Here is an 18,087-nt window from a genome sequence, read left to right as displayed (position 1 = left end):
AGGCACCCAGGCAATGAAAGAAGGAAATGAAGTTAAACAGAGGTAGAGCGGCAGCTGAAGCACAATAAAAAACGTACTCAGACACTACCTGTGGTTAATTCAGACAGAGCTACAGGGGATCTCACTGCACTCCTTTCTCCTCTGCTTCAAGTGCTTATTTACCCAGGTGGAACAGGGACAACATCCTCTTCTTTATGAGAGCTACGAGTAATTTTAGATCTGTTTAAACAAGTATTAGGGAGGTATTAAGATGATAACAGGGATATTAGATGGTCACTGAGTACTGTCAGGAGAGCTGGGCCTACGCAAATTCCTCATAGCTACAACAGAGCTCTTCAGAACACTTAGATATAAATATATTTTCAAGCTATATTTTTCCCCTTTTATAGAATTGGATGTCCACAGAAAGAACCAGGTTAGGCATTCAGACTGGGCACGATTCCTGTATAGTGAAACTCCCTGCTGAGTAAAATGCATGGGCAGGATTGGAGCTGTTTGTTGAGTTTGGGAGGAGCAGAGCACAGCCTTGCACTCGTCCTGTGCCTGTGAAGTGAAGAGTTCCTGCCCCAGATCTCAGAGCGGGCAACAAATGAGATCGTTTTCATTGCCTCTAGGGGAAACTGGGACTAGTGTAGCTGGGTGGAAAGACTCAGTAGATGTGGCTTAGAGACTAAAACAGTCTGGTCTCCTGACTCCCAGGATATCATCACATGTGGTGTGAACTATCTGCTGTTTGCAAAGGGCATCTTATGTTGCCATCGCTGTAAGGCCACAGAGGTGAAGGGACTCAGAGGCTGGAGACATTTGGTCTCACTTTGTCCAAGTAACTGGAATCCATCCTTGCAAAAAAGGGCAGACACGAGAAATGGTCTCTGGGAACAAACCACAACCTTGTTCCTTTGCCACCTCCTCTCAGGAGCTGTGCCTGTAACCTCACAGTTTCACCCAAGATCAGATACCACCCTCTCACCTAGCAGCATTAAGGTAATTTGGTTGTTCAGCCACGAGCCGCAGAGGAATACTCTGGCTATATCAAACCTGATCAGTTTTAGTTTCCAACACTGTAAGTTTAGCTGGGGTCATCTTTTAGCAGACACCTGAAGTATGACTCAAACTTGCATTTTTGGGATATTAAAAAGAACCTTTTAACCACTCTGCACCCAGTCCTATCCTGCTACATCTCACAGCTCTTGGCTTTTCCTGTTGCATTATTGACAACACAGGCACTTTCAGATTATTTATCCTGCCTGTGCTTTTTCATTTAACATCTCACAAAGTCCATTACCCTCAATGCCACTTCCAATTGGCATTTGAATTTAAGGTGAAATCCAGACCTTGTAAGAAATAGGTTATTTTGTTCTTCTTCAGATGGTTCTGTCTCCTACGCAGTGTCACTTTGGCTGATTCATTTATACAACCTGACAAAAATCTCCAAATTTTTCATGAACGGCTTCTCTGTGAGTGTCACACTGAATTTGCTCAGTCGAACAATGTGTATCTACTAGTGAACTGGAGAGCAAAGCGCTATAGCTAGACAGGGAAATCATCCTAAGATGATACTTCCTTTCCTACTTTCCTCCTCCTAGAAGGAGGCTTTTTTTCCTGTTATTTCTGTTTCTGTTGTCCTGTTTGTATACGTGCCTACATCACACTGCATTATCCTTACACCTCTGCCTCAGACTGGTACCCCGTTGACCTCAGCTGTCTGTGTGAGACAGGCCTTCTGTCCATCATATGTCCCCAGCATGTTAAATTTCGTTACGTGTTTGCAGCCACAAAAAAAAAATAAAATAAAAAAAAAAAAAAAAATTAACTCTTCTGGCTATCAGTGTGAATACTTTTATACATACAAGCTGCCTTTGTCTTCAGTGGGAAAAAGCCTCCACGCGTCTCAAAAGAGCAAAGAGTAAAGGCATTAATACCAGAATCGGGTTTGGCTCGGGTCAGGTAGTTGTCACAAGACCTGATGGTCACCTCAATATCCTTGATCCCCTCCAAGACATTTGGTATTCACTTAATGCTGGTGGTGGCAACAGAGGGTAGTGTGTAGAGCATCAGATAGGGGGTCACAAAGACTTGGGTCTGTGTCCGACTCTGCTGTCAACAGGTGGATCAGGGCAGTGCCACTTGACCTGAGTGTGCTTACCTGTCAACCCCAACATCTACAGAACACCTTGTGTCTCTCAGGAGAGGAGGGTGTGGGTGCTGGGAGGAGCACTGGGGTTAATCTGGGCACCCCCGTCTCAGAGCAGTGGGATCCCCAGCTGGGGTTTGACTCACTGGCTCCAGGGGAAGGATTTGATCCTGCCCTTCAGAATGTTCCTTCTTTGGGGAAGAGGCGGTGGGATGGACAGAGAGGTGTTGGATACCTGCTGTGAGCTGTATTAGGGGTGTGCTGAGTAAATGAAAACCAGTCTGTGTGCGACTGGAGGAATTTCCCTGCTTTGACTTACCTGCAGCACAGCCCAGGCTCTGCGGGAAGCAAGGCTACGTGGCATAGTGGTGTGTCACCACTTTGTAGCCAGCCACCTCATTTAGTGCATAAGATTATTTATTTTGATACATAATTACATGGCTTGATACTTTAGTCAGCAATTAATTAATCCTAATTGGATGTAAATTAATTAAGAACACAGTTTGTCAAATTCAGTTTGCTCTTACCCAATTCCACTCTCCCTAGGAGCAAAATTGAAGATACTGGCCCCAATCTAGGACGGCAGTACTGTCAGCATGAGGTCCATACCCAGAGGTCTTGGGGTGGGTGTTACATCTTTTTGTTCTTAAGAAGTTGTTCTTGAGAACAGGTGTTCTAGGGGATACTTTCTTACAAGAAGATACCTGCTTATGAGAAATGGATCGATGACCTAACAGGGAATAAAGAAGGAAATTAAGATAGGAAGAAGTGAAACAATCCCCTTCCATATTTAATCACTGCACAAAAACCAATCACTGTAGATAAAATCTGCCTGGCCAGGAGACATTAAAAGAATGTCATGCTTTATTCTTCCATGTATCATTTTGTCATTATAGTAAACCTTTTTTATATTACTGTTTCCTGTGAAGTTCAACTCAGATGATAGTATCATGTCCTAAATGTGGTTCATATGCAGCAAGAATAACTACTAGACCATCTCAACTCCAGCAGTTTTGAGATCACACTGACAGGGTGTGAAAAAAAAAACAGAGGGGGAAGAATTATTTTCTGTTTCAACACTGGGGAAATGGGAATATATTATGTGCTAAATGACATGCAGCGAGCAGCGTCATGGCATGACAATATTCATTAGTCTAGAGCCAGAGTAGGACATTTCTTACCAAACTTTACCTCTTTAAACGTTAGGTGTGCTGTCCAGATGAGTAATGACAGCACCATCTGTAGTTAATGGAAAGAGGGAGTGAGGCACATGTTAGGTGGGATTGACTTACCCTCCTGGGAATGCTGATCTTTAGTGATGACAGGAGGAGCCCACAAACCCCACCTAAACTACACATCCCAGCATTCCGACAGCTAACACGAGGGGAGCTGGAGGCCTCCTGCCCATGTACACTTGTTTACCCCTCAGGAAAGAAGGGGTAAAAGTGGGACAATTGAAGCAACAGGATTAATGGAAGAAGATGCCTGTTTTGGAAGCAAATGCAGATAGGTTATTTCTGCAGCTACTATTCTTCAAGTACCTGTGCACTCTCACCCCTGGTAGCTTGTCTGTGTGCTCATATATTAAATGATCAAAGCAATGCTCCCACATTTCATGTGGAAGATTGTGAAGGCAATCAACACAGACACAGCTCAGTGAATCAGATGTGTCCTGGATGCATCAGGCATCCAGCAGGCAGATTATGTGGGTATGAACAGTGATGCTTTGTACGGGATTTCTGGGCATCAGGCAGCCTGCTTAGGGCTTCTGTTCCAGCTGAGCTGCTGGACACAGAAAATCTCAGACAAAGGTCACATTTCTTTTTCCATTCCAACAGTTTTGTAAAAGGCTGGCCATACAAGGCATTCAAATGTAGGACAAGATTTTGTAAAGTAATTTAATATCTTTGTATGCTAAAGGACCCTTAATAATTTAGTCTTCAAGGGACCAGTTTCCCTGATTACAGAGCCCAGCATTAATCTGACCTTTTCTTATTCTTCATTCAACAACTCATCTATGGGGGCTGTTCTTTCAGTGTTTAGTAGGTGTCTCTTCTTATTTAATCTGTCTTCCAGATCAAAGCTCTTCAGAAGAAATTTTCCATTTTAGTTGTGAGATATTAAAAAAATAAAGTAAGATAAAACAAAAAAATCCAACTTTAAGAATATAAATTTTCTGGTCAGGTCTGAAAATCAGCTCCACTTGTGTGCATTTCCAGAATGTATCACTGTGGTGCCAATCATCTAAAGCAAAAAGGGGAAAAATGTCAGCAAAATTCACTAGATGCACAGAGTCATTGAATAGATTCATGGGCAGCCTACTGTAATGGCAAGTTTGCAGGGGCTATCAAAGGTCTTTATACATCAAGCTAAAAAATGTCAAAGAAGCTGAAAAGAATGATTTGTGCTCTGAACCAGAGGATGGTCGAGACCACTCCACCAAAAGAAGGATGTAATCTTGTAAAAATATGTAGTTAACCCCACAGTCTTTGTCAGACAGGTATAGCTACAGAAGAGCCAGAAATCACCATGGAGAAGAATTGATTGATCTGTAGGACTTTGATAATGTAAATGTTTTTCATTTAAATCTACATTGGACCGTTGGACCTGAGGACACTTAGAAGAGTAACAAAACTGCCAAGTAGAGCTGAAATAAACCCAAATGGCCAAACTCAATTATGAATTGTCGTGTAGAGACAACCCCATCCAAATGCATTCTAACACCTGACACATCCTAGCTGTGGGCTTGGTTTGCATAGCGAAGCGTGGAGCTCTGCACAGAATAAAGGACGTGCTGTGAGTGGGAGGGAGCTGCAGCCTGGACGTTGGTACTCTGGGGACAATGAGACTGTGCTGAGACAATAGGCAGCAATTAGTGTATGAATTCTGTGTGCACACATGAGAAGATGAGACTAGACCTCTTGTCCTTCAGCTGATGGCACACTCATGGGGAGCACATCGCTTACTGTGCTCTGTGTTTGCTGTTAGGCTGCAATAGTCCTTTTTTTCCTGTCCATCTTATGGTGAGAACTGATCTCACTATGCATTGTCTGAATTTCTCTAGTTACTAAAAACCTATTGTTTTCTTTTCCTTTCCCACAGTATCTAGGACTGGCCCCTCAGCTATACCAACATGTTAGAAAAATGATCTGAAACAGTTGTAGAAGTAACTACTGTCTTTGTGAGCTTCCATTTGGCAAAATCTTGTAGCTCAAGTAAAGTTTTACCTAAAGCTTCTAAATAGTGTAAGGGAATCATTCCCAGTGAAAGTTTCTGGGACTTCTCCTTAGTCCTACTCTAAACTAGAGTATATAATGGATATTCTGTGATACCATGAAGAAAACCGTGTTGGGTTGCTTCCCACTTAACATCTATTTCCTCATGAGCAGGTCCCCTTAGTCCCTCTTTGTGGGGACTGGTGCCCTGGTACATCTCCTGGATGTGTGTGTATTCCCTGTTGGATTGGGATACCTCAGCCTGAATTTCACCACAGCTTCCAGCAAATCCTGAAGGATGTCAGGTTCTCCAGACTGGTTAGTCAGCTAAGAAGAACAGCATTTTAAGCTGTCATTTTTGACCCACTGGTTGTAAATACAAGCACAGCTTCATAGAGAGGAGCTATAAAGCTTTTATAAGTTATGACCTGCTTCACAGAAGTACACTGAAGAGGTTAAAGTGAATAACTCAATAAGAAAAGAAAAATGGTCCTGAGTTTTAAATGACTAAAGAGAATTTCAAAAAAAGGGTGGAGGGAGTATTAGTGAAGAAAGTGAGAAACAAACCATTGATATTAAGGAGAAGCTTGTTCAACAAACCTCCTCAGCCCTCTGGACTGACAGAATCAGGTATTTAGAGAGACCTGAAGAGCTCAAATTTACTGCTGCCACCAAGCAAGTTAAAAGACTAGCTGGAGCATCCTGGAATGATGGTTTGCCAATGACAGTGTTGCTGAAGGTAAGATGGAGACAAAGCAAGGATCATGACAAATCCAGGACTTCTCATAAATAATTATTCCTCCCTCTGGGCTACTCAGTTCACACTATCTACTGATGTGTGCATCTAACTGCTTTCATGGGTGCCAGGAGAGCTAAAAACTTACTGATCACCTCGTTTGTACCCTCAAACTGTGCATGTCTGGATCTGCAGATTGGGGTATGGCAAATGAAAATGGTGAGCCTTTTGCAGAGTTCAGATCTCATTTTCAGTACACTTAACTCATGATGACAAATGTATGCCAGTTCTGTGTAACAGCAGCTTTCAAGATTTCCAGGCGTGATTGTTTCTTATTAGGTAAGACCAAAATCTAATCAGTTCAAAATAATCAACAGAATAGATATAAGAGGAATTAAACAAACAAACAAAAATGTAGATAGGGATATAAAAAGTGTATTATTTTGAATGATGAACTACCCACTTTCTTTTGGAAATGCAGTGGTGATACCTCGGGAGATCTGCTCACTTGGTTACCTCATGCCCTCACTCTGCTCTTCTCACGTGCTGCAGAACATTATCAAAGCCTTGCTGGGATCCACACAGCAGAGGTTCACCATAGCAGATGTAGTATATGGTGATAAAAGGGAGGGTTGGGTGGTACAAAATACCAAACAGATCCCAGCCTGGCCCAGCCCACGTTAATCCAGGTTTTATGAACCTCAGGCTGTGCATTACAGATGCAGTCTTTGAATGCAGCTTCAGGTTTTGCCCTCCCTCACCTTGGTCCTTCCACTTGTTCCCATCCTTGGTGACTCAGAGCAGTGAAATGGCCAAGCTTATGAGAAAAATAATGAACAACAAATGCCTTTTGGCAGGGTTTTTCTATTTTGGTGTCATATTGGTCCTTTGACCGTCAAACCACCACTGAGAACTGCCACCCCTTGCTTAAATCACACACTGCCAATGATGTCAGATGAAATGACATCTGTCCTTGCAGTAACTCTCCTGAAGCTGTGAACTTGCCCTGGAAGGGCCTTCGGCTCACTGTGCATCAGTTCTGAACTGGCAGGATTAACATGAAACCACTGGATTGTTTCTCCACTTAGGATCATGCCTAGACTTAGGTAAATGACTGCAGGTTTTACTTGTCAGATTTTGTGCTTGTAACCCCATGGTGATCTAAAATAATTAGGAGGAACGAACTCAGATGAGCCCATCTCACTTCACACATCAGTGCCACTCAGAAGTGAAAGAGGGACAGAAGACTGGAGTCAGGTTTGCGAGGTGTGCAGTGTGCCTGTTCCTCTGCCAGGGGTTTGAGAGCCAGCTTGAGTTCCTTTGTGGCACACAGGGTCTCATTACCAAGGTACTGTCACTCTGGAATCATCTCATAGATGAACAAAGCTTTTGATGATTGATGTCTAATTTGCTCTGTGTTTATCAGAACCGAAACAGTAATAAAATTGCTTTCATTTGCACGAGGAGGGGCTTGGGATGTAAACTGTTTCATGGTTTCAAGGAACCTTTTTTCATTCTTCCCAGTAATTATGCCCAGGAGGGTGAGAAGCATTTGAATTGCATAAGACATATGCCATTTTGCATGACAATTCATATTTTATAAGGCATTGCATAACCCTGACAGGAAAATAATGCTCAGTCTGTATTTGTTTAAGTAGGGAAGCCAGCTAAAAGATTCTAAAGGGAGTGAAATACAGGAGTTTGTGGTGAAATGTGGCAATGTGGAGAGAAAAGATCCAGGATCTTTCTTCCCACTTCAAAATCTGGAGAGCTGCAGATTCAGATCTAGACCTGGAAAGTTGTGTATAATATGTGTAGTGTACAAGAGAGAAATCCTGCCGTGAGATGACAGGGACACTGAATCCAGCTCCAGTCTTGTGAGCAGTTTCTCACCTCTCTGCATTCCCCCAGGAGAGCTAACTTTGCAGTTAAAGATTTGGTTCCAGAGCCAGAAACTCTCTTAACCTCTCATATATTCCGCAAGGTGGTTCACTTGTGTGCCTTTTTGCATTGCTATTTGTTTTGTGGAGATGATAGCATCTTGACAGGTCAGGGAGGTGAGGTTTACCTGGTTGCTTTTCGCAGATGACCCCGCTGTTTGGGCTGGGCCACTGGGAGAAATGAGTTCATGCAGGAACCAGGTTTGCTGTAACATCACCATCTGTCTTCAGGGCCAAGTCCCTTGGAGGACCTTGGCCTAGCTGTGGGGAGGACATCTTCAGCCTGCCCTCTGGTAGTCAGACACAGGAGCACAGTACATCTTTCAAGCCCAGTGCCTTTGTAAGTACTTTTTGTAAGCAGCTCTCCCTCGGGGAAGAAGATGCTAGGTAATGAACAGTGAAAAGTCACTCAAGGAAGGCACATTTGTGCCAGACTGCAAAGCTAAATAGATGAGATCATTAGATGCTCTTCTGTGCTGCCCCTTGCTCCTGGGACACCCTTTCTGTTCCACTTGCTGTGATCTGGTACATTAGATCACACAAACCATGGTGAGCTCCAGCCACATTCCTGACCAGTGTGTCAGCAAGGAGCAAACAACTCCACAAAATAAGTAGCTGCTTTGGGTCAGAAGTTTTTAAAGGTGTTTCTTTAGAGCTTTGTTCTTTCTAATTCTGGCCTTTAGTCTTGTCCCACAGGAGAGCAGAAAAATAACCTTCAGCAAGTCTCTCTTCCCTGCTTCTGACATCGTGTGTTTTCATCTTCCTTTCTGGGCTGACTGTGAAGAGTTCCAGTGTTAAGTATGCACAGTATTATAGGAAAAGAAAGTGGGTTTTTATTAGTTAGGTTGATGTTGTGGAATTAGAGATGGAACAACCATTGTGGCAGGACAAATGACATAATTCCTACTGTCTGATCTGTGCCCCATAATGAATCAGATCTTTTCCTTTCAGAAATCTACTGTCTTTGAGAAATATTGAAGCAGTGAAACTTCAGAATCAGAGTTTACAGAATTCTCCCCAGTTTCATAATGCTAAAGTTCTTGGAAATGCTAGAGACTCTTAAAATTAAATTTCCTTAATACTGAAGTCCCAATCAAAGAATAGATGCTCAACACAGTCAAAAGTGGTGAAAGTACCCTGTAAATCACTGCCTATAATTCACTTTTTTACCAAGGTGCTGTGTATGCTCTGAGGAGGAGGAGCTATGTCTTGTATAATTTCCAAATGAGGAAGGAATCTTTATTCACATTTGTGATGGCCCTCTGTACAAAGCTGAGATTTGGTGGCAATCTAAATTAGGGAAAAATAAAAAAAAAAGAAGCTGTGAGAATTACTTGGGCTATGAACTTTTGGGGAAAAGTATGTACTTTTCTTATGTAATTGGACATGATCCCATTTTCAGAAGTATTAAACTCCAAAACCATGTAAAATTGATTTTTAACACTTCTAAGGCTGTGGTATAATCAAAGAGACTGAGTAAAACACGACTTTAAAAGTTACATCAGTTAGAAGTTAACACTCTTTGCCTGATTTCCAATAACTGATAGTGCAGTCCTAGTTCCTTACAAACACAAAGTAAAACAGAGTCATATAAACCATCTTTATGGCTTCAGTTTGTGGTCATAAGGAGTTAGAGCCGTGCACTCACAGCCAGTTGGTGTCTTTCTGTTGAGCGGTGGTGAAATCCAGAAACAGAGTATGATTTGTTTAGATGCACTTACTTCTAAAATAGGAATTCAACTCAGTTTGTAACTTTTTTGGGTATTAAAGAAGCACATAACAAGACTAATCAGAGGACTAATAAAATCAAATACTTAATCTGTTATCTGGGTGGTCAGCTTCCAAAGATCCTTTTTAAATCTCATCTGCTTCTAACAAAAACAAGGCCAAATAAGTTTGGTTCAGAGTTGGACAAGGAAGAAACACCATTAAAAAGTCATGTCCAGGAGGTTTGTCAGGTCCACTGAGAGGTATTGGGAAGGTCTAGATTCTACTTCTAAGTAGAGCTTGCAAAAAAGTTAATTGCTTTTTTTTTTTTTACTTTTCGGTTGAATGATGAAATGCTGTAGGTGGAGAATGAAGATGCACCCCATTAAAATTTTCTTGCTTATAAGAAAACAAATGCTGATGCTAAGCACTAAGGCTCAAAGTATCTGGTGCAAGAAGAGGTGCCAGTTTAATTGTCCCAGAAATTCTAGTGGCAAAGGGACTGATGCAATCAGATTTAGAGTTTAACTTGCACTCTAATCCAAATGAGGCAGGTTTCAGCAGATGGATGACAATATGTGCAGGAGACAGGGAAGAATAAAGCAACTTGATATAAGAAAGATCAAATGTTGCAAAACCTATTTGAGTGAAACTTAACATCTGCCAACAAAGACTGCCTAAGGAATCAAAGCACAGAATTGGAAACAGTTATGAGAATGCAGGACAAAAATCAGACACTGGAGGTCATCAGATAAATTCTCACAGGCAGGTTTGCAGAAGTTGCAGAACACCTCCCTGGTAGGGATGTGCACTGACATCACAGTATCTGGAGCACTGTTGAGCCTGTGAAGATGAGAGAAAAGGTGCACAAGAGGCTGATCCTCACTAGTTTCACTGCAGTTTCAGTGGCAAGCACCTCAGTAGCCTTAAGCCCTCAGAAGGACAGACACTACCCATGTGAGGCCCAGGGCTCCCAGCCAGCCTGTCAGCTTTGCCCTTCTCTCACCTTTAAAATTCAGAGGATGTCAATTAATCTTCTCCACCACTTCTCCTGGCACCCTCTTGATAGTCAGGGTGGACATCCTAAGCATTTGAGATCCCAACATGGAGACAGAGCAGTGTCTGAGGGCTGGAGCCTCCACTGATAGATCACTTGGAGAATGAATAGGAATGAGTAACTCGAAGTTAATTAATGATACCTGCAAGTGATTGACACTCACTTTCTGACATCTCTTGTTCTTGCTATTGCCCAGCTGAGCTGTCTCAGTCACATTGTGTTCTTAGGATTATTGCTTGGAATGCAGCTGAGATCACCGAAGCTTGGGAAATCCTGCTTGCCAAGTGCTTTTTTATTTAAAGAAAAGAGAAAAAAAAAAAAAAAAGGACAAGAAGAAGGAAACAACTTTTTTAGGTATAAAGGAAGCTTAAGTAAAACAATTCAGAGAATAAAAAGAGGAGGTAATTGGAGTTGGGACGTGCATGGAAGTCTTTTTTTATCAGGGTTATCAGGACACTGCTGAAGGTTTCACACATGCCTATGATTTTTTTCAGGGTGACAGAATTCCTCACAGTTGCAGACATCATTTTGTGTCTTTGGTATTACTGGCATAACCTGACATTTTAGGAGCCATGGGTTTGTATCCTGTCACAGTCGGTTTTGTTACCACTCGGTGCTGTACCCATCTAGAACAGTTGTTCCTAAAGCAGTTTTCTCTGGAATTTTGGCATTTATATTTCAAAAATGATCCAAACCCGTCAGCATAGTAACATCCTGACCTTGCTGAGGGCATCGCCTTGTGTCTGACCACTCGCTGAGGTTGCTCTGTGCTTCGCTCCCGGTGTGTAAGTGGGGCCAGCAATCCCCGCTCAGCCTCTCTGGCCCTCTTAGATGCAAACTCCTTGGTGCCAGGATGTTGTTTGTGAGTGCATGACGACACCTCTCACAGCGTGGCCCTGAGCTGACAGGGGTCTTGGATACGCCAGTGTACAATAATTAACAGCGTGTGACGGCCTGACTCTGCGTGGGACCTGCTTCTGCTCAGATGAGTGACATGTTAATGGCAGGGAGAGGATATCACCATTACCACAATTGACTTTAACTCAGCTGTCCTCTTAATTGCCACTATTATTAGGCAAATCGACCCCTTCCCAGCTTCTTCTGTTCTCTGCCAAAGGAGATCAGTTTGTGTTGTCTGTCGCTGTCCTGGTTGATTTGACAGAAGGTCTCAAAGGTGCAAAGTGTTTCCCAGACCCACCTGCTCTGCCCCAAGCAAACTTCGAGCTAAACAGCACTGCTGTATTTTACAAATTGTGTTTAGCTTTTAATGATTTGCTATAACATGCTTGATTAAAAACCTGCCTAAATTCCAAACCTAATGAACCTTAAACTTTCACATTAGATACATTAATTATGGTGGTCCCAGTGGCATGCTAGCACGGGGAAGTTATCCTGACACATTAATATGAAAATTAAGGGTTGCTGTAAGAACTAAATTAAAAAAATAGACAAATAATAAGAGTCTATTGCTAAAACTGTTGTGCCTCTGAATTAAGTTACTGTCTTTTGTTTTTTCTTTTTAATTAATCAGATGGCAGCAGCGGTAGCAATGTTCCCAAAGGCATTGCTTAAAAAGCCAGGGGCTGATGGGAAGCAACAGAAATAACCGATGACTTTGCCATTGGTGCCTAGGTGCCATGGCAATGATGAACGTGAAGTGGAAAGATAGATAGATCAATTTGCTATTCATTAATATTACAGTGTGGTGTTCTATTTTGATTCATGTCTTTTCGATTTATAAGGAAACACTAATCGGTGCTTACAATCAGCGTACTGCACAGAGATAAACACATCGATAGGTGTCCTCGAAGGCTCCTGTATGCTGCCGGCTCCTTCAGCAGCAGGACACCTTGGAGAACTGTCGTTCTGGGTAGAGGTTGTCACTCCCAGGCTTCAGCCCTACTCATTTGTGGCAATGGAATTATCTAGAGGATTGCTTATGAACCAAATTGCTGAAATAGTGTAAGGTTGGTTTTTTTTTTTAAAAAAAAGGGAAAAAATTGTTCTTATTCCTTCAGAACTTTCATTTTGAATTTCAACCAGATTGTTGCAACGACTGTTTACACTGCAGTCCCATAAACATTTGTATTGGCATAACAGAGAAACATCGAATAGGGTGAGATGTGGGATAGGAAAAGCACATTTAAAATATATTAGCAAGAAAAACCTTAAATATCGCCTTAGCTGCAGCTGTTGCTGCAGTGTCCATCAAGGGAAATTCAGTCCTCACAGAATGAACCCCTGAGTGAATTAAGAGGTGCTTAATGTAGATAGGAAGGGTTACACCCCTCCAACCCTGTATCAACTATTTCTGTTGGCTCCTAGCTTTCCGCTGATGTCTCTGTGATCTGGGCAGGTGTCCATCCTGGGGCTAACAGAGATAGTACCCTCACTTTGAACTCACAGCCACGTGCTCTCACCTGGAGTGAGCCAGGACTGCCCTTTCTCACCAGACCTGACCTGGGCAGCTGGAGTTCACCAGTCCCAGGGGAGGCAGGTCCTGCTGGCCTCAAGGCCGTGCTGCTGAAAAGGCAGCTAAGGAGCCCCTCTCGTCCACCACCACCATATTATAGATGGTCAGGTGGTGTAAATAGAGCCTTGCCAGTCTGTGCTGCCTGAAAACCTGGTTCATGCTGCGTAAAGCACATTGACTTTCACATGCACCCTTGCCTGCGCCTAACAAGGGATGGCGGGTGTTTAGAATCCCATTACAGGTGCATTCCGGCCCATTCCGTGTGAAATTGATTACAAATTCCACTGCAGCCAAGCAAAAGACTGTTAATTAGCTAATTATTGCCCAACAGGCGTTCAGAAGGCTCACTCGGTTGCTTGAACTTTCACTTCGTATTTCATGCATTTTCTGCATTGAAATTCGGCAGCGTAATGGGTCACACATTGATTTCAAGCTCTCGCTTTCATCGAGGCTGAAGAGATGCCCAACTGCCAAGCTAATCTGCTGAAGACAAGGGGGCTGGTGCCTCACGCTTTGCACTTCAGCCTCCTTCAGTCCTTGCCAACCTCTTTGCTACTGACAAGTGAGGAAATGAAATTTTCCTTAGTTTTTCTGTTTTCTGTCTGTGGCTGCAGCCCTCTTTATTAAACAGTCAAAATCACACCAGACAGTGGAGCTTGTCTTGTCTTACACCTTCACTTCTCCAAGGCCCCATTCCTCAATGATGTTGAATTCCCTCTCCTCTGAGATAAACACATGCTGTTTGTAGGCCAGACTGAGCTGATATAAGTTTGCATTGCCATCAGGGATAGAACAGTTCTGAATTTACCCCATCTGAAAACCCAGCTCGACAAGGATGTGAAAGCATTCAGTATCAGTCAGAAGCAAACTTGAACTTCTAGCATGTCAAATTTCCATGAGTTCTTCATTTTCAGATGTTCCTCCAGGCCTGGGCTAGATATCCCCACTGCTGCACATCTGCACAGCTTCAGTGGCGTGACGGCACCGCTGCAGTGCCGTGCAGCATTGGGTTTGGCCCCAGCGAGTATCATCTGTCACCGCTCCTGCCCTGTCCGAGGGCTCAGGCTGCCTGGGCTGTATCCTCAGCTTAGTGCCCACTGACTTTGGTAGAGCTGTACAGACCCACACTGGGGGCAGGTCTGTGTTTATTCTCTCCAGGGAAGCTCTTTATCACCAGCACTTGGAGATGGCTGGACAGCAGCAGCACTTCTTGCACTCATGTAAGAATCTCCCACCACCTGGATGTCCTCAGGGCTCACAGTCATTGATACTCCCTTTCTGGGTTACTTTCTTTACTAATGAGGTGTCTCTGGGTTCTCTCACTGATTTGCTGCCAGGAGCTTTTCACAAAACTTAAATAGTTCTCAGGATCATATATAGCAAAGCCTTGAACTGAAAGTTTCAACATGCCAGAGATCTTGCTTTGTCAAAAACTGGCCTAGTCCAAGTTCATGAAAGATCATGAAGTCACAGTGATGCTATTGACTTTTCATGTGAAATATCTGCTATTCTCTCACTCCTGCTTTGGGGATCCTGTACATAAGGATTCACTGATTACATTGCTGTTCTCTGGCCTAGATACTGTAAATATTCTCACATTGCTATGGCAGAGACCTGCCTAGCCGGTTTATGCATAAAGGGTAATTTATTCATTAGATAAATATGTAATTTTTTGGTTTCTTTGTTTAAAAATATTTCCACAGTACTGTCAGAACCCACAACAATAGAGGCTGTGATTCATCACTCACATTCCTCTAACCAAAGAGGACTGAACAGATTCAACGAATGAACCCACGCTTCTATCATTCCCTCTCCGAATGAAATCGAAGCAGAAGCACAAAATTAACTCAATGAGCTCTTTAAAACACAAAAAGAGAGGGGGAAAAAAAAACCCAACCCACAACATAAATGAGAGACAGGGAAAAAATGAGAGTGGAGAAAAATAACAAAACATCAGCCAAGTTCCTAGGGAGGTACAGTGACAGCTGTACTGAGGGATGGACCCAGCTGAAAGGGGAATTTTCATCTCAGGTTTCTGTAATAGCCAACATTTGTTGAAAGCACAGGAGTGTTGACCACCCTCCCATCTCCTCCCTAACAATTCAGCACATATTTTAGCAGGAGGCAGCCGTTCTCATACAGAGATGGGGTGCAGGCAGAAATCTGTCAGGGACTGATTTGACCCAGTGAGTGGAAGTTTCTATACAAAGCAGGGAGCAGAAGCTCGTTGGGAGCAGACACCTCATTCCACCTGGACTGCTGATGGCCAATCCCTTACCCCTGCCAGCTGCCCAGGCTGTTACCTACGGAAAACCTGAAGCAGGAATTGAGCTGCTCTCTCATTTATGTGCAGCTGAGCGGTTACAGTGCTTTCTTCAACTGCCAGAGGCAAACACTCAGTTCCCATCTCAGCCTGACACGGTTCAAACCCTCACTCATGTAGTGCCTGCACCGAGCACGAGGCTGCACTGAGCATGAGGTTAGATTTTACTGCAAGGCCAAGTGCTCTTCACTGTGCTGAATCTTCACCACTGATTTGCAGTGGTTCCCAGAGAGACCAGGGGAACTGTGAGGTGCTGCACCTTCAGTGGTCCAGAGATAGGGAGTCCTACATGTTTGCATCTGTTCTCCAGGATTGCCTTTGCATTTTGCCTGGAATAGTCACTAGATAAAACAAGTAGCTTGGGAGCGAGCATCCCTACTCCCTGCTACGTTAGTGCCCTTGACTGGAGCAAAGAGTGAAGTGACATGTCCCCTGTCACCCAGGGCAGAAGTGGCATGGAAGAGAGAGTGTCCATTTTAAGCAGGGGGTGAGATAGGGTTGAGACCCCTTCTCTACACATCTCCCCCAAGCCTACCCCCAGCCAGAGTCCTGCAGTGTTGGAGTGACAAAGATGGGTTGCAGAGTCAAACCAGGGGGTGTCAAAAATTTTTGGTGACTTCTGATATTCATCCCAATTTAAAAGGACTATCGTGTTACTGTTTCTCATGTCTGAGCAGGAGACTGGGGTCTTTCTAACTGGAAACAATAATCCAGTTCTTCGTTGGCAAGAAAATGACTGTCACTTCCACCAAATCCCGACTGTGTCCAAAACGCATTATGTCAAATAGCTAACAGTGTTCTTATGACGAAATGTGTTTTTGTCTAATACCTAGATCATATCTGCCAGCAAAATGAATTCTGTCAAAGTCCCTTGAAGCCCTCTGTGAAATTAAAATATATTTTCCCCACCTGAAGACAGATCTCTTACTCTGATGGCAAAATTCATTTTATATGATCCCTTAAGCTTTTCTCCTGGAAAATCATCATGTTAAAATTCCAAAGCCACTTTGCAGAGAAATGTAATTTCACCCTCTCTCCATTCTCACTGCTATTGTTAAAGATTTTTTCTTTTTAAAAAACAAAAAAAAGCAAGAAAATTCAGGCATAATAACAACAATTTTGCTTCTCAGAACAATTTATATAAAAAAAGACATGGAATATTACAAAGCCTTTTTTTTTTAATAGTCCATGTTCGGGGCAAAAGGGTTAAAGAAGAAGAAAATCTCTGTCAAATAACAGCAGCAGTAAGAATGGAGTGTAAAAAATATACATATATAAGACTGATGCACAGAATATGCATTATTTGACAGGGGCAATGTTTAGAAGGATAACAAAGAACAGTAAATTGTTGCAAGGACAAAATGATCTTTCTTTTCCTAGGAATGCAAATGAAGTGATGGGCCTCCTACAGAGTCCGCCTCCAGTCGTTCAGTACTTACACCTGGTTGTCGTATGGATGTCACGGTCAATTATATTTCAAATAATCACTTTCAAATCCAACTCCGGATAGCGTTGCAATTCAAATGCACCAGACTGTCAATATTTCACCCCAATGGGAATTGGAATCCATAGTGAAGGGACGAGTTCATGAACCTGTTGGATAAATGTAGAAATGATGCCACATTGTGAAGCCACTCAGGAATAGATTTTTAAAAGTTTAGGACATAGTTTGGGGTATTCTCCCTTCCCTTTCACCTGCTTTTCTGTTTGTGAAGTGCCACTTCATAAGACAGTTTAAACAAGCATATTCTTTTACTTGGTGGAATATGGTTAGTAAATGACATTAATTGCTGAAGGGTGAAGATACAGGGTGCAGGAAATATGTTTGCATGTATGGCTGCATTGGCTTCTGAACTGTATTCATTTTGAGAGGATCAAAACAAAGATCAGGGCTCTTTTGTGAAACACTAATACACACAAAGGCTTTGTTTTTGTATCTTTGATTGATTGGCACTGGAATGAAGGGGGAACTTCTTAGCCGGAAATTGTGAGCTGTGTCTGGAATTGCAAAGCAAGGGTAGGAACCCAGGAACGCTTTCCCTTGTGCTGCACTGCTGAACTAGGGAAGGAGCAATGAGATGCTCTGAACTGCAAGGTAGTGGGTAACGACAGGGCTATACCCTGACCTTCTGTGTGACTTCGGGTCATAACTGGCCAGTATGTACCTGTGGGAGGTTTTGGGTGCTGACAAAAGTAGTTTTTTCCCCCCAGAATTATGCAGTTACATGACAATGTCCTGGTATTTTTTCCAGCACTAGAGATCAAATTCTAGTTTCATAGAGGAGCTTCCATTAAACCAGTGCTCCCTCTCTGTATTCTCAAGTGCTGAAAGGCAGGTGGGGATTTAGTAAGTGATTTCAGTTGATCTGAATTCCCCAGAAGTGATTGGTCTTGCCTGCCCTTTCCTGGGTCTGGGGTTCCCAGCTTTTCTGCTGTGTAGATCTGACAAAAAACCAGCACTCCAGGACCGTGAGTCAGGGAAGGTCAGATTTTCAGGCCAGC

The 18,087-nt window shown here is 43.0% G+C and overlaps 1 long non-coding RNA gene across 1 annotated transcript; it reads right to left on the bottom strand.

Annotated features, from left to right (window-relative positions):
* Positions 1-2,707: 2,707 nt before the first annotated feature.
* Positions 2,708-18,082, bottom strand: LOC113488265. The gene is made up of 3 exons (XR_003399897.1): positions 17,025-18,082; positions 10,953-11,076; positions 2,708-2,864 (listed from the first exon to the last, which is right to left on the bottom strand). It is a non-coding gene; the product is annotated as an uncharacterized LOC113488265 (long non-coding RNA).
* Positions 18,083-18,087: the final 5 nt, after the last annotated feature.

Source organism: Athene cunicularia, assembly GCF_003259725.1.
Source record: "Athene cunicularia isolate RWA chromosome 23 unlocalized genomic scaffold, athCun1 chr23_part1, whole genome shotgun sequence".
Taxonomy (NCBI): domain Eukaryota; kingdom Metazoa; phylum Chordata; class Aves; order Strigiformes; family Strigidae; genus Athene; species Athene cunicularia.
This window is presented reverse-complemented; position numbering and strand designations above follow the sequence as displayed.